This window comes from Cnephaeus nilssonii, assembly GCF_951640355.1.
Source record: "Cnephaeus nilssonii genome assembly, chromosome: 5".
Lineage (NCBI taxonomy): Eukaryota > Metazoa > Chordata > Mammalia > Chiroptera > Vespertilionidae > Cnephaeus > Cnephaeus nilssonii.
In genome coordinates, this window is record NC_137076.1 from 11434594 (window position 1) to 11445270 (window position 10677).

Sequence of the window (10677 nt, forward strand, 5' to 3'; positions counted from 1 at the left end):
CAGGACCTCCTGGTTCATAGATCGACACTCAACCATTGAGCCATGCCAGTTGGCCTGGTGCTGCCTTTTTAGATAGGTATGATCCCTGAAAGAAAGAATTAATAAGGTGGACTTCATTAAAATTAAAAATTTCTGCTCTGTGAAAGACAATGTCAAGAGAATGAAAAGATAAGCCACAGACTGAGAGCAAATATTTGCAAAAGGCTCATCTGATCAAGGACTATTATCCAAAATACTCACAGAACCCTTAAAATTCAACAATGAGAAAACAAACCTGATTAAAAAATGGGCCAAAGACCATTAAGGCATATCACCAGAGGAGATACAGACAGCAAATAGGCATATGTAAAGAAGATCTATATCATATGTCATCACAGAAATACAAATTAAAACCAGATACCAGTCTATGCCTATCAGAGTTGTATTGGATTTTAGCCAGAACACTGACAACAGCAAATGCTGACAAGAATGTGGAACAACAGGAACTGTCATTCAGTGCTGGTGGGAATGCAAAACAGCACAGCCACTTTGGAAGACAGCTTGACAGTCTCTTACAACGAAACACACTCTTATCATGTGACCCAGCAATTTCACTCCTTGGTATTTACCCAAATGAGTTAAAAAACTTAGTTCCACACAAAGACCTGCACACAGGTATTTATAGCAGCTTTATTATTTTTTTTATAGCAGCTTTATTCATAATTGTCACAACCTGGCAGATTCCTTCAGTAGGTAAAATAAACCGGTACATCTAGAAAATGAAATATTATTCAGCAATTTAAAAAAATGAGCTATGAAGCCATGAAAAGACATGGAGGAAACTTAAATGCATATTACTAAGTGAAAGGAGCCCATCTGAAAAAGGCTATATATACAGTATGATTCCAGTATACGACATTCTGAAAAAGGCAGTAAGATCAGCAGGCCCTGGACAGTGTGGCTCAGTTGGTTGGAGCGTCGCCTCATACACCAAAAGGTGGCGAGTTGGATTCCCGGTCAGGGCATATACCCAGGTTTCAGGTTCGATTCCCTGTTGTGGTGCGTGTGGGAGGCAGCCGATCTCTCTCTCTCTTTCTCTCCTTACAAAATGTAATAACATTTTTTTTTAAGTAAAAAAAAAATAAAAATCAGCGGTTGTCAAGAATTGGGGGGAGGGAAGGATGAATAAGTGAAAGACAGGCTTATTAAGGCAGTGGAAATACTCTGAATGATATTGTAATGGTGGATACGTCATTATACGTTTGTCCCCAAACTCACAGAATGACACCACCAACAGTGACCCTTATGTAAACTATGGGCTTTGAGTGATAATGATATGTCAATGTCAGTTCATCCACTGTAACAAATATACTACTCAGGTGGGGGTGTTGGCAGTGAGGAGAGTATGCATGTGTAGGGGAGGGGGTAGGTGGGAAATCTCTGTACCTCCACTCAATTCTGCTGTGAACCTAAAATTGCTCTAAAAATTAAAGTCTATTAAAAATATTTTAAAAAGTGGTTAAGATGGTAGATTTTATGTTATGTGTTTTACTACAATTAAAAAGACCCCACTCCTGCCCTAACCGGTTTGGCTCAGTGGATAGAGCATCAGCCTGCGGACTCAAGGGTCCCAGGTTCGATTCCGGTCAAGGGCATGTACCTTGGTTGTGGGCACATCCCCAGTAGGGAGTGTGCAGGAGGCAGCAGATGGATGTTTCTCTCTCATTGATGTTTCTAACTCTCTATCCCTCTCCCTTCCTCTCTGTAAAAAAAAATAAATCAATAAAATATATAAAAAAAAAACAACAAAAAAAAACCCCACTCCTCTGGTCTCAAAGAGACTAATCAAACTTCATCTGTTTGATTTGCTTAAAACAGGTTGGAGCAAGCTTCTTACACCACCATTTAAGCCAATACATATTGCATGTAAAGTGGTTTTTTATAAATGTTTGCAAGTACATTTGTAATTATAATGCCACATCATTAAAAGAAAAATTTAAGCCATTTTGTCAGGTGATGGCTTAAGCATCTCAAACTGTCTCTGATTGAGGCTGTTTCCAGTTTTCCTCAGTGTTTTGTTCTTAATATAAAAATAATATGAATAATATGAAGGTGTGGGAATTTGGGGGACAGGTGCTCAAACTGTTCTGTATCTCGATGTTGGTGGTGGTTATACAACTGTATACATTTGCCAAAACTCCCAGAACTGGGCCTGGCCTGTTTGACTCAGTGGATAGACCATTGGCCAGTGGACTGAAGGGTCCTCGGTTCAATTCCAATCAAGGGCACGCAACTCAGATGCAGGCTCAATCGATCTCCAGACCTGGTTGGGGCACGAACAGGAGGCAACCAATCAATGTGTCTCTCACATCAATGTTCCTCTCTGTCTCTCCCTCTCCCTTCCTCTCACTTTAAAAGTGAATGGAAAAATATCCTCGGGTGAGGACTAAAAAACAAAACACCAAAAACTCCCAGAATTGTACACTAAAAAGTTTTTATTTTATGTCAATTAAGCCTATTTTTTAATGAAAAAAACGTTATTTGGTATTTTGCTTTGTATTTACCCAAATGAACTGAATTGCAGTTTTGACCCAGTTGTAAAAGTCATCTCTTTAAGTGCCCCCAAAATACCCCACTTAGTCTTTGAGACAAACAAGGCAGATTTCACTGGAGATTTGGTTTGGGAAGAAGAGACTTACATTCCAAATCCTTCTCCGCTAAAGGGTTTCTGTGGCCTCTGTCCACTTCTCCACTCCTCCGTCCCTTAGGAACCTACACGGACCCCAAATGCTTCTCCCTGGATTAGGAGGACCGGTTTATCTACTAGGATGTAGTTGCAAACATGCCTTTAAAAATCACTCTGCAAGTAATATTTATTGGTTTAAATAAATATTGAAATGTGTTGAAAGTTAACACATCATAGTGTGCAGAACAACTGTCCCCGGCGGGCAGTATCCATCGGCCTCACAGAGCACCAGGGGCGTGGAGGCCAAGGACACAGGTGAGACCTCTTGAGAAGTGACCGAACTAGCATGTCAAAACCAGGACGGAACAAAACCGCGACCTTGCAGCCCTCCTTTGTCTTCAACTTCTCTACCAGATCCTTCTCTTAAGTTTTTTTTTTTTTTAAAGATATTTTATTGATTTTTTACAGAGAGGAAGGGAGAGGGATAGAAAGCTAGAAACATCGATGAGAGAAACATCTATCAGCTGCCTCCTGCACACCCCCTACTGGGGATGTGCCCGCAACCAAGGTACATGCCCTTGACCGGAATCGAACCTGGGACCTTTCAGTCCGCAGGCCGACGCTCTATCCACTGAGCCAAACCGGTTTTGGCATTCTCTTAAGTTTTTAAATATGCTCAAAATCTGTTCCATCTTTTAGAAAAAATCCCCCCCTTTTCCCCCCAGGAATCATCATGTGTCCTTCTTGTCCTTCATGGCCACATTATCTAGTAAGGGCTGCCCCTGTTCTTCCTCTTCTCACTCCAAAAGCACCTTCCGGCCCCGGCCCCACAATCTTCGAAACGGACTTTGGTTCTGGTCAATAATTTCTATGTTGCCCTGACCGGTTTGGCTCAGGGGATGGAGTGTCGGCCTGAGGACTCAAGAGTCCCGGGTTCGATTCCGGTCAAGGGCATGTACCTTGGTTGCGGGCACATCCCCAGTGGGGGGTGTGCAGGAGGCGGCTGATTGATGTTTCTCATCAATGTTTCTGACTCTCTCTCTCTCTCCCTTCCTCTCTGTAGAAACATCAATAAAATATATTTAAAGAAAAATAATTTCTATGTTGATGAAAGCAGCCAATGCTCTGTAATGCTCACGTAAATGGACCTTAAAACACCTGGCCCTGAGGCTGCAGAGTCCCCATGCGTGGCTCTCCTCCCCTCTGGCTCTTCCTGTCCATCTCCTTTCAGCGTCTCCTCTGTCCAGTCTTTCAGTGTGCTTCTCTAGGGTTCTCCCTAGACTATTTCCTTCTCTTTCACTCTCTCCCTCTACACCATCTCCTCCATCCACCTTAGTCTTGCTGATTAAGACCAAAACCTGTTATCTGCAGCCCAGCTCTTTCCTCTGGGTTCCAAACTCACTTATCCAGTGGCTTTGTCTGACTTCTACCGGGTAATCTCATTCTGGACCACTAGACAGGCCACCATCAGGAAATGGAACCATCATCCGGTAACCACCGAGGGGTAACCCTTTTCACATTTGGGTGACATACCCCATCATTTATTTAGCCCTATTGATTTTACTTCCTGGATATTTCTCAAATCCCTATTTCCCCCCATCTCCACAACCACAAACTTAATAGGTCATTCCTGCCGAAACCGGTTTGGTTCAGTGGATAGAGCGTCGGCCTGCGGACTCAAGGGTCCCAGGTTGGATTCCGGTCAAGGGCATGTACCTTGGTTGCGGGCACATCCCCAGTAGGGGGTGTGCAGGAGGCAGCTGATCGATGTTTCTCTCATCGATGTTTCTAACTCTCTATCCCTCTCTCTTCCTCTCTGTAAAACATCAATAAAATATATTTTAAAAAAAAAAGGTCATTCCTCTTTCATTCCTGTCCTTCTCAGGTTTATTTTTCTGAGTTTAAGAGAGAGATGCCTGACCCGCTGGCGTGGCTCAGTGGTTGAGCATAGACCTAGGAACCAGGAGGTCACAGTTCGATCCCCAGTCAGGGCACATGCCCGGGTTGCGGATTCAATCCCCAGTGTGGGGCCTACAAGAGGCAGCTGATCAATGATTCTCTCTCATCATTGTTGTTTCTCTTATTCCCTCTCCCTGCCTCTCTGAAATCAATAAAAATGAAAAAAAAAATTATGCCCGTTGGCCCTCTGTTTAAAATTCTTCAGTTACTTTCCCAAACTCTTGGAATGAAGCCCATAATCATTAGCTTGGCCTCCGAGGCCAGCCCAGTGTTTGCTGCCTGCCTGTCCAGTTTCTCCCCAGCTGTCTCGTCACTCTGATCTGCTCTCAGCTCCTCGCACGTTTTTCTTTTTCACCTTCTGCGCAGATGCTGCTCCCAAAGCCTAGAATGTTCTCCACCCTTTCCCCTTGCAGCTTCCTGCCTCTCAGCTCTCAGGGCTGGGTCTAAGGCCACTTCCTGTGCTGCCTCACATTTAAACCCCCACGTGAGAGGCTATCCAAATTTTCTTTACTCTTAACACGTATCGTAATAATTTGTGCAATTCTCTGTTTACTTTTTCCTGCTGGACGGAAAGTTCCGTATGTTTGTTCAGTCGCAGATATTTGTCTTTCCTTCCGGCGACACAGCACTTGAACTTTCTATGCTGGCAGAATCCACCACTTTATGAATCCTGATGGGAGGGGCAGGAAGGCAACAGCCCACCCACCCCTCACTTCCAGCCTCTCTTGTAGGGAGGACTTGAACGATCCCCCAGTCGTAGGCACATTGTGGGAAGATTTTGATGCAAGAACTGGCAACACAGAAGGAAAAGGTTGGGACGCACTCCTCTCCTTCGGGCAGAAGTGGCGGCGGCGGCGGCTGCAGGGTGGGTGAGCTCCTGGGACAGCAGCAGCTTTGGTGCTGGCTGCCAAGCGAGGTCCTTGGAGAGTTGAAAAATGTAGTGTCTGCTGTTCAGCAGTTTCCAGCAGCTCTGCAGTGGCTCTCAGCCCTCTTAATGACTGTCACTTGTAACCAGCTTTTTAGTAGACCCCACGTGCATCAGGGTCAACCTACACCAGCCACAATCGCGGGTGCCGGCAGAGTCCCTGGCATGCTGCACGTACGCAGTGAATGTTTGCTGGTTAGAAGAATGCATGAAACAAAAGGGTCACATGTGCTTTTGTGGGATGAAGATCCCTTATTCTTACACAGAATAACTTTTAAAACTTGCATCCACCTGACATTTAAATGGCAAAAATTACAAATGTCAAACCAAAGTTTGGAAAACACTGCATTAGTTGATATTGGAAATTCCTTTAAAATTGTGTTCACTGCATTAATGTGCGATTTCTTTTCCCACCAGAAAGAAGTCACATCCATCAAAGAGTAGAAGTTGACTCAGCCACCAGGGAGTGTGCATTCTGTTAAGGACAGTTCCACTAAAATCCAAAGGATTCAGAAGCTGTTCTAGGAGGAAGAATACAGGGCGAGACCTCCCTCGTTCATTTACTAAACTTAGATTTTTCTCTTCGGTAAAACGGACAAAGCAACTACCTCAGATGAATTGCTGTGAGGACTAAAGAATGTGAGAGAGCGAAAGTCAATGTCTGGTCCATGCCAAGTGCTCTCTCAACATTTCCATATTTCTTCCCCACCTTGCTCCTCATCTAAAACAGGATTAAATTACAGGCTAATACAGCAGTGTTTAAGAAACCACTGATACTAAGTATTTTCATGCTATTCTGACCTTGAATTACACCCCCCCAAAATATGGATTCTTTGGCAGGAACATTATAGTATTTATAAAATCAAATATAAAAATTAGCATTCAGAAATGGTTGAAGTGTATGGATTTTCTTTTTCAGATTTATTCGTGATGCTGCAGTTAGTGATGGATAGCTTGAAGCTTAAATCTATCTTTACACAAGGGTTATCAGTGTTGCCAAATGTAACAGAATGCATGCTGACAACACTGCCTGTGTTTGATCTGATTCCATTATTTTCCAGATCTACCATGAGAACGGTTGACAAGTATTTTCAAGAATATTAATTATTGTAGAAGTTAGAAGCTGTGATTTTCAGGATATAAGTTGACACTTCAGAATTATTTCAGAAAAACGCAGAAACCCTATCAGTGATGGCGAACCTATGACACGCGTATCAGCACTGACACGCGTAGCCATTTCTGATGACACGCGGCCGCATGCCGAGGATGAAACATTTGTGACTAGAGTCTTGGAGTTAGTTTTTTCCTCAAAGTGACACACTACCTGAGTTATGCTCAGTTTTTTGGCGAAGTTTGACACACCAAGCTCAAAAGGTTGCCCATTACTGCAGATGCTTCGTTTCCTACCATAAATGTTTGGGTTTTGTTAACTTTTAATGACTTCAAAAGTCCCTCTCCCCCTTTCCAAGATTAATGTCCCCTCCGAGTCCATAATACACCCTACTCCTGCCAGAATCTCATTCCATTATTTATCTGTTCCTGCATACCTTTAACATTTCCTTTGCACTCTCTCCTTAGCCTACAAACTTACTCCTTCCTCTTATCCCAGCCTAAGCAAATGATCCTACCATCTCTCTTCAAAATCCTCTCCCTCACTTTCTTTGTCTCTATACTAAGAAAAGCCAACACTTGCTCACTTGCTACTCATTCATTAACCTAATTACAATCTTCTCTAGGTCCCCTCTTTTGCTCCTACAGAAGATGCTCTTGTAAAGATGGGCAGTGATTCGTCAAGTTAAAAAACTTCCCTTAACCACTAACTTTGACAGGACTGACTGCCTCCTCCTTTGGGGGGTTCTCCTAAAATACTTTTTTCTGCTTCTCCTCTGCTCTATCTTCAAATGCTAAACACTTCACTGCTATTTGAACTCCTTTCTTCTTCCCTCATGTTTAAATCTTTAAATACTGTATAATATATATGCATGTGTCTCAGTGTTTCATTTCCACTCCAGACCTTTCTCCCAAGTTCTAGTTTTCTATACAAGTTAGAAGTGGTTCTGTTCAGACCAGCTCAATGTATTCAAAATAGAAACTCTCTCTCTTCTTATCACTCTATTCCTTCTCCTGTCCGCACTTTCTCAGTTAATGGCATCGATAATTATTCAGGCTCTCCTCTAACCCCCACCACCATAAAAAGGGCACGCACGCCTTCTTCCTCTCTAAATCATTTCCCACCACTGCCTTAGCTTCGTGTCTCATACCTACACACCCGCCCTGGCCCACCCTCCCCCTCCCTAGGGTCACAGCCCCTTCTTTACCTACAGAATGGAAGGATCTTGCCTCTGGCACTTTCCTCCGCTCTTTCATAACTAAAACTTAAGTCTTCAACCATTTCTCTGCTTTAAGAAAGCCCCCCAGGCCCTAACCGGTTTGGCTCAGTGGATAAAGCATTGGCCTGCCGACTGGGGGGTCCCGGGTTCGATTCCGGTCAAGGGCATGTACCTTGGTTGCGGGCACATCCCAGTAGGGGGTGTCAGGAGGCGGCTGATGGGTGTTTCTCTCTCATCGATGTTTCTAACTCCCTCTCCCTTCCTCTCTGTAAAAGAATCAATAAAATATATACATTAAAAAAAAAAGAAAAAAAGAAAGCCTCTCAGAGGCATTCCACTGACGACACACAATTAAGTTCAACCCCAGAGGCCACATACATTTCAATTTGGTTCAACACTAAATTACACTTTGTTTCCTCTCCACACAGTGTTTTCCAGCCACACTGAACTTCATGCTATTTCTGGAATGTATTTTCACATGCCAGTTCCTGCAATTCCCTTCACAGGCATGCTATGCTCTTAATTCCCTTCTGCACCTGTTGGGCACTTACTTGTCTTTCAACATGTCTCCTCCTGTACGAATAAGGTCCTAACGCTCCCTGGCAGAATAAGAGCCCTGAATGCCACCGTCACATCGCACTTCATGCCCCTTCTGCAACCAGTCACACTGTGTGGTGCCCCCTCCACTCAAAGGGCAGGAGTGCCATTCCCTCCCACAGTGCTTGCCTGGACACTGTCAGGCACTCTAAGACTTGAGGAACGCAATGGTATAAATGTTCTCATCTCCTCTAAACTCCCAGGCAACACACATGACAGAAAATGATATACAAACAGAAAGAGTTTTGTGAGAGCTTTAATGGCACAAATGATTATAGCTACAAGTTATACATGTATTGTAAACTGTATATAATGATACAAAGTGCTAACTAAATAGATGAAGAATGCAGAATCACTTTGGCTCAGTTAATTCCAATAATTTCAACAACTGGTTCACTTAAAAATTCATCTGCCCAAGTCTTCAATTTTTAGAACAGTAAATATTTGTACTGCAATCAAAGTAACTTGTTGCACTTTTCAATGTGCAAGTTTGTACAGTTTTACTCTTGACTCTTAAAATATTTGTAAATATTTTAAGCCAGTTTTCATCACACAGTAGAAAAACGAGGCCTGCCTTTTCATCTCCAAATTGTAAACAGGTGTAAACCTTTTTAAACATGACTCTTAAAATGCCAACTGTTAATTATTGGATTCTCCTTTCCAATCACATAATCTGTTTCTGTTCAACACAAATCTGGGGAGGAGCATAAATATCTGTCCCATAAGCTAGTGCTACCAATAAACACTGCATGGTTCCATCTTACAGAAGTTCTACTGTGACCATGTGATAAATAGGACAAAATTTCACTGGTATTTTTAAGAAAAAGGGCAAAACTAAATTTATTTTCAATGTTGAAAAAATATCATTAATATACCCAAGTTCAAATCATACTACTGGTAGAACTGTTACTGAATTTCAAAAGAGAGCGATGCAGTGCCTGTAAAAAGTTGGTCTTATTTTAAGAATAATTTTACTTTTCCCTCCCATAATACCAAATGGCGTATTGTAGCAGTTTAATTATTTAGTTCTCTTAACTTTACCAGCTTTTCCAATTTTATTCAGGCTTTTCAAAATCAGTGGACCATCAGATTTTTGTTCTTCCCAAAGAAATTTAAATATGAACACTTGAAATAAATAGGTTACAGAAGACAAATCGAGTGTTACCAGGTTTAAGAATAAGTAGAAACAAGGTATAATAAAAAGATGTCCAAAATTTTTTAGCATCCATTGCTAGAAAGAAACATAAAGTAAAAATAATTCAGAAAACTATTTTGTATATATCATCTTTTTCTTAAAGATAGCTAGCTATATTCCTCAAAAAAAGATAGTCAGAAATTTTTTTTTCTTACTCGGCATGTTATTTCCCACTATAACACGTAAATTTTTAAAAACTTGATGTGAGAGAGTTAGATAGTTTCTGCAAACTGGCAAACCTGGTTGTCAAAGTGTTTTTATTCAAGTCAACCTGATGTACTTTATTTAATGAGCAAATTGCTAGTTTTAACATTAACAATGGTCTCTAAATATTCAATAGTAATGTCTATATCATAAACAGTAATTATTTATATATAAAACATATAATAGTATCCTTCAGAGTCATGCTGTGTTTTGAAACCCAATGAATCTACTTGAAATAATTGGTAATCCTGATGCTTTCTAACAATTTGGTCCTAAAGCTTCACATTTTAGAAACCAACACACACAAAAAGTATGTCATTGAAGGAAGTTGTTGAGAGTTCTGGAACGTGAGGAGTTTAATGTATCTGAAAAGATGGCTACGAGAGAGAATGACCATTGCCTGCGGGATCACAGGAATCACCGTGGGAAGATTATACAGTAAACATTACAAAGGAGAGGTCAGAAAAAACAAATGGCATCTTTTCAGAACTGTGTCAAATGTTCCCACAAACCCAGTCTGTTTTCAAAGCTGCACAAGTGCTTGGAATAACTCGGAAACAATTACCTGTGGAGTTTAAAGGCTTCCGAGTGTTCGTGATGCTTCCTGAAATAATATGCCTGTATTTATACCGCAAACTGGACCTCATTCCAAAGCCTCTTCTTAGAAAAAAAAAACTTTTTTTTTTTAATTTAAAGAAAGTCACGAAAAATTCACATGCAGCTAATAAACACAAAAATACCCCAAACACACACACAAATCCCAAAAGCAATTTCATATTTCTAGGCCTGAGACATTCCTTAT

At 41.6% G+C, this 10677-nt stretch overlaps 1 long non-coding RNA gene across 1 annotated transcript; it reads left to right on the top strand.

The window, feature by feature from the left end:
• The first annotated feature begins 1937 nt into the window (after positions 1-1937).
• LOC307099211 lies at positions 1938-7786 on the top strand. Its single transcript, XR_013813503.1, has 3 exons — positions 1938-2339; positions 3754-4288; positions 4520-7786. It is a non-coding gene; the product is annotated as an uncharacterized lncRNA (long non-coding RNA).
• Positions 7787-10677: the final 2891 nt, after the last annotated feature.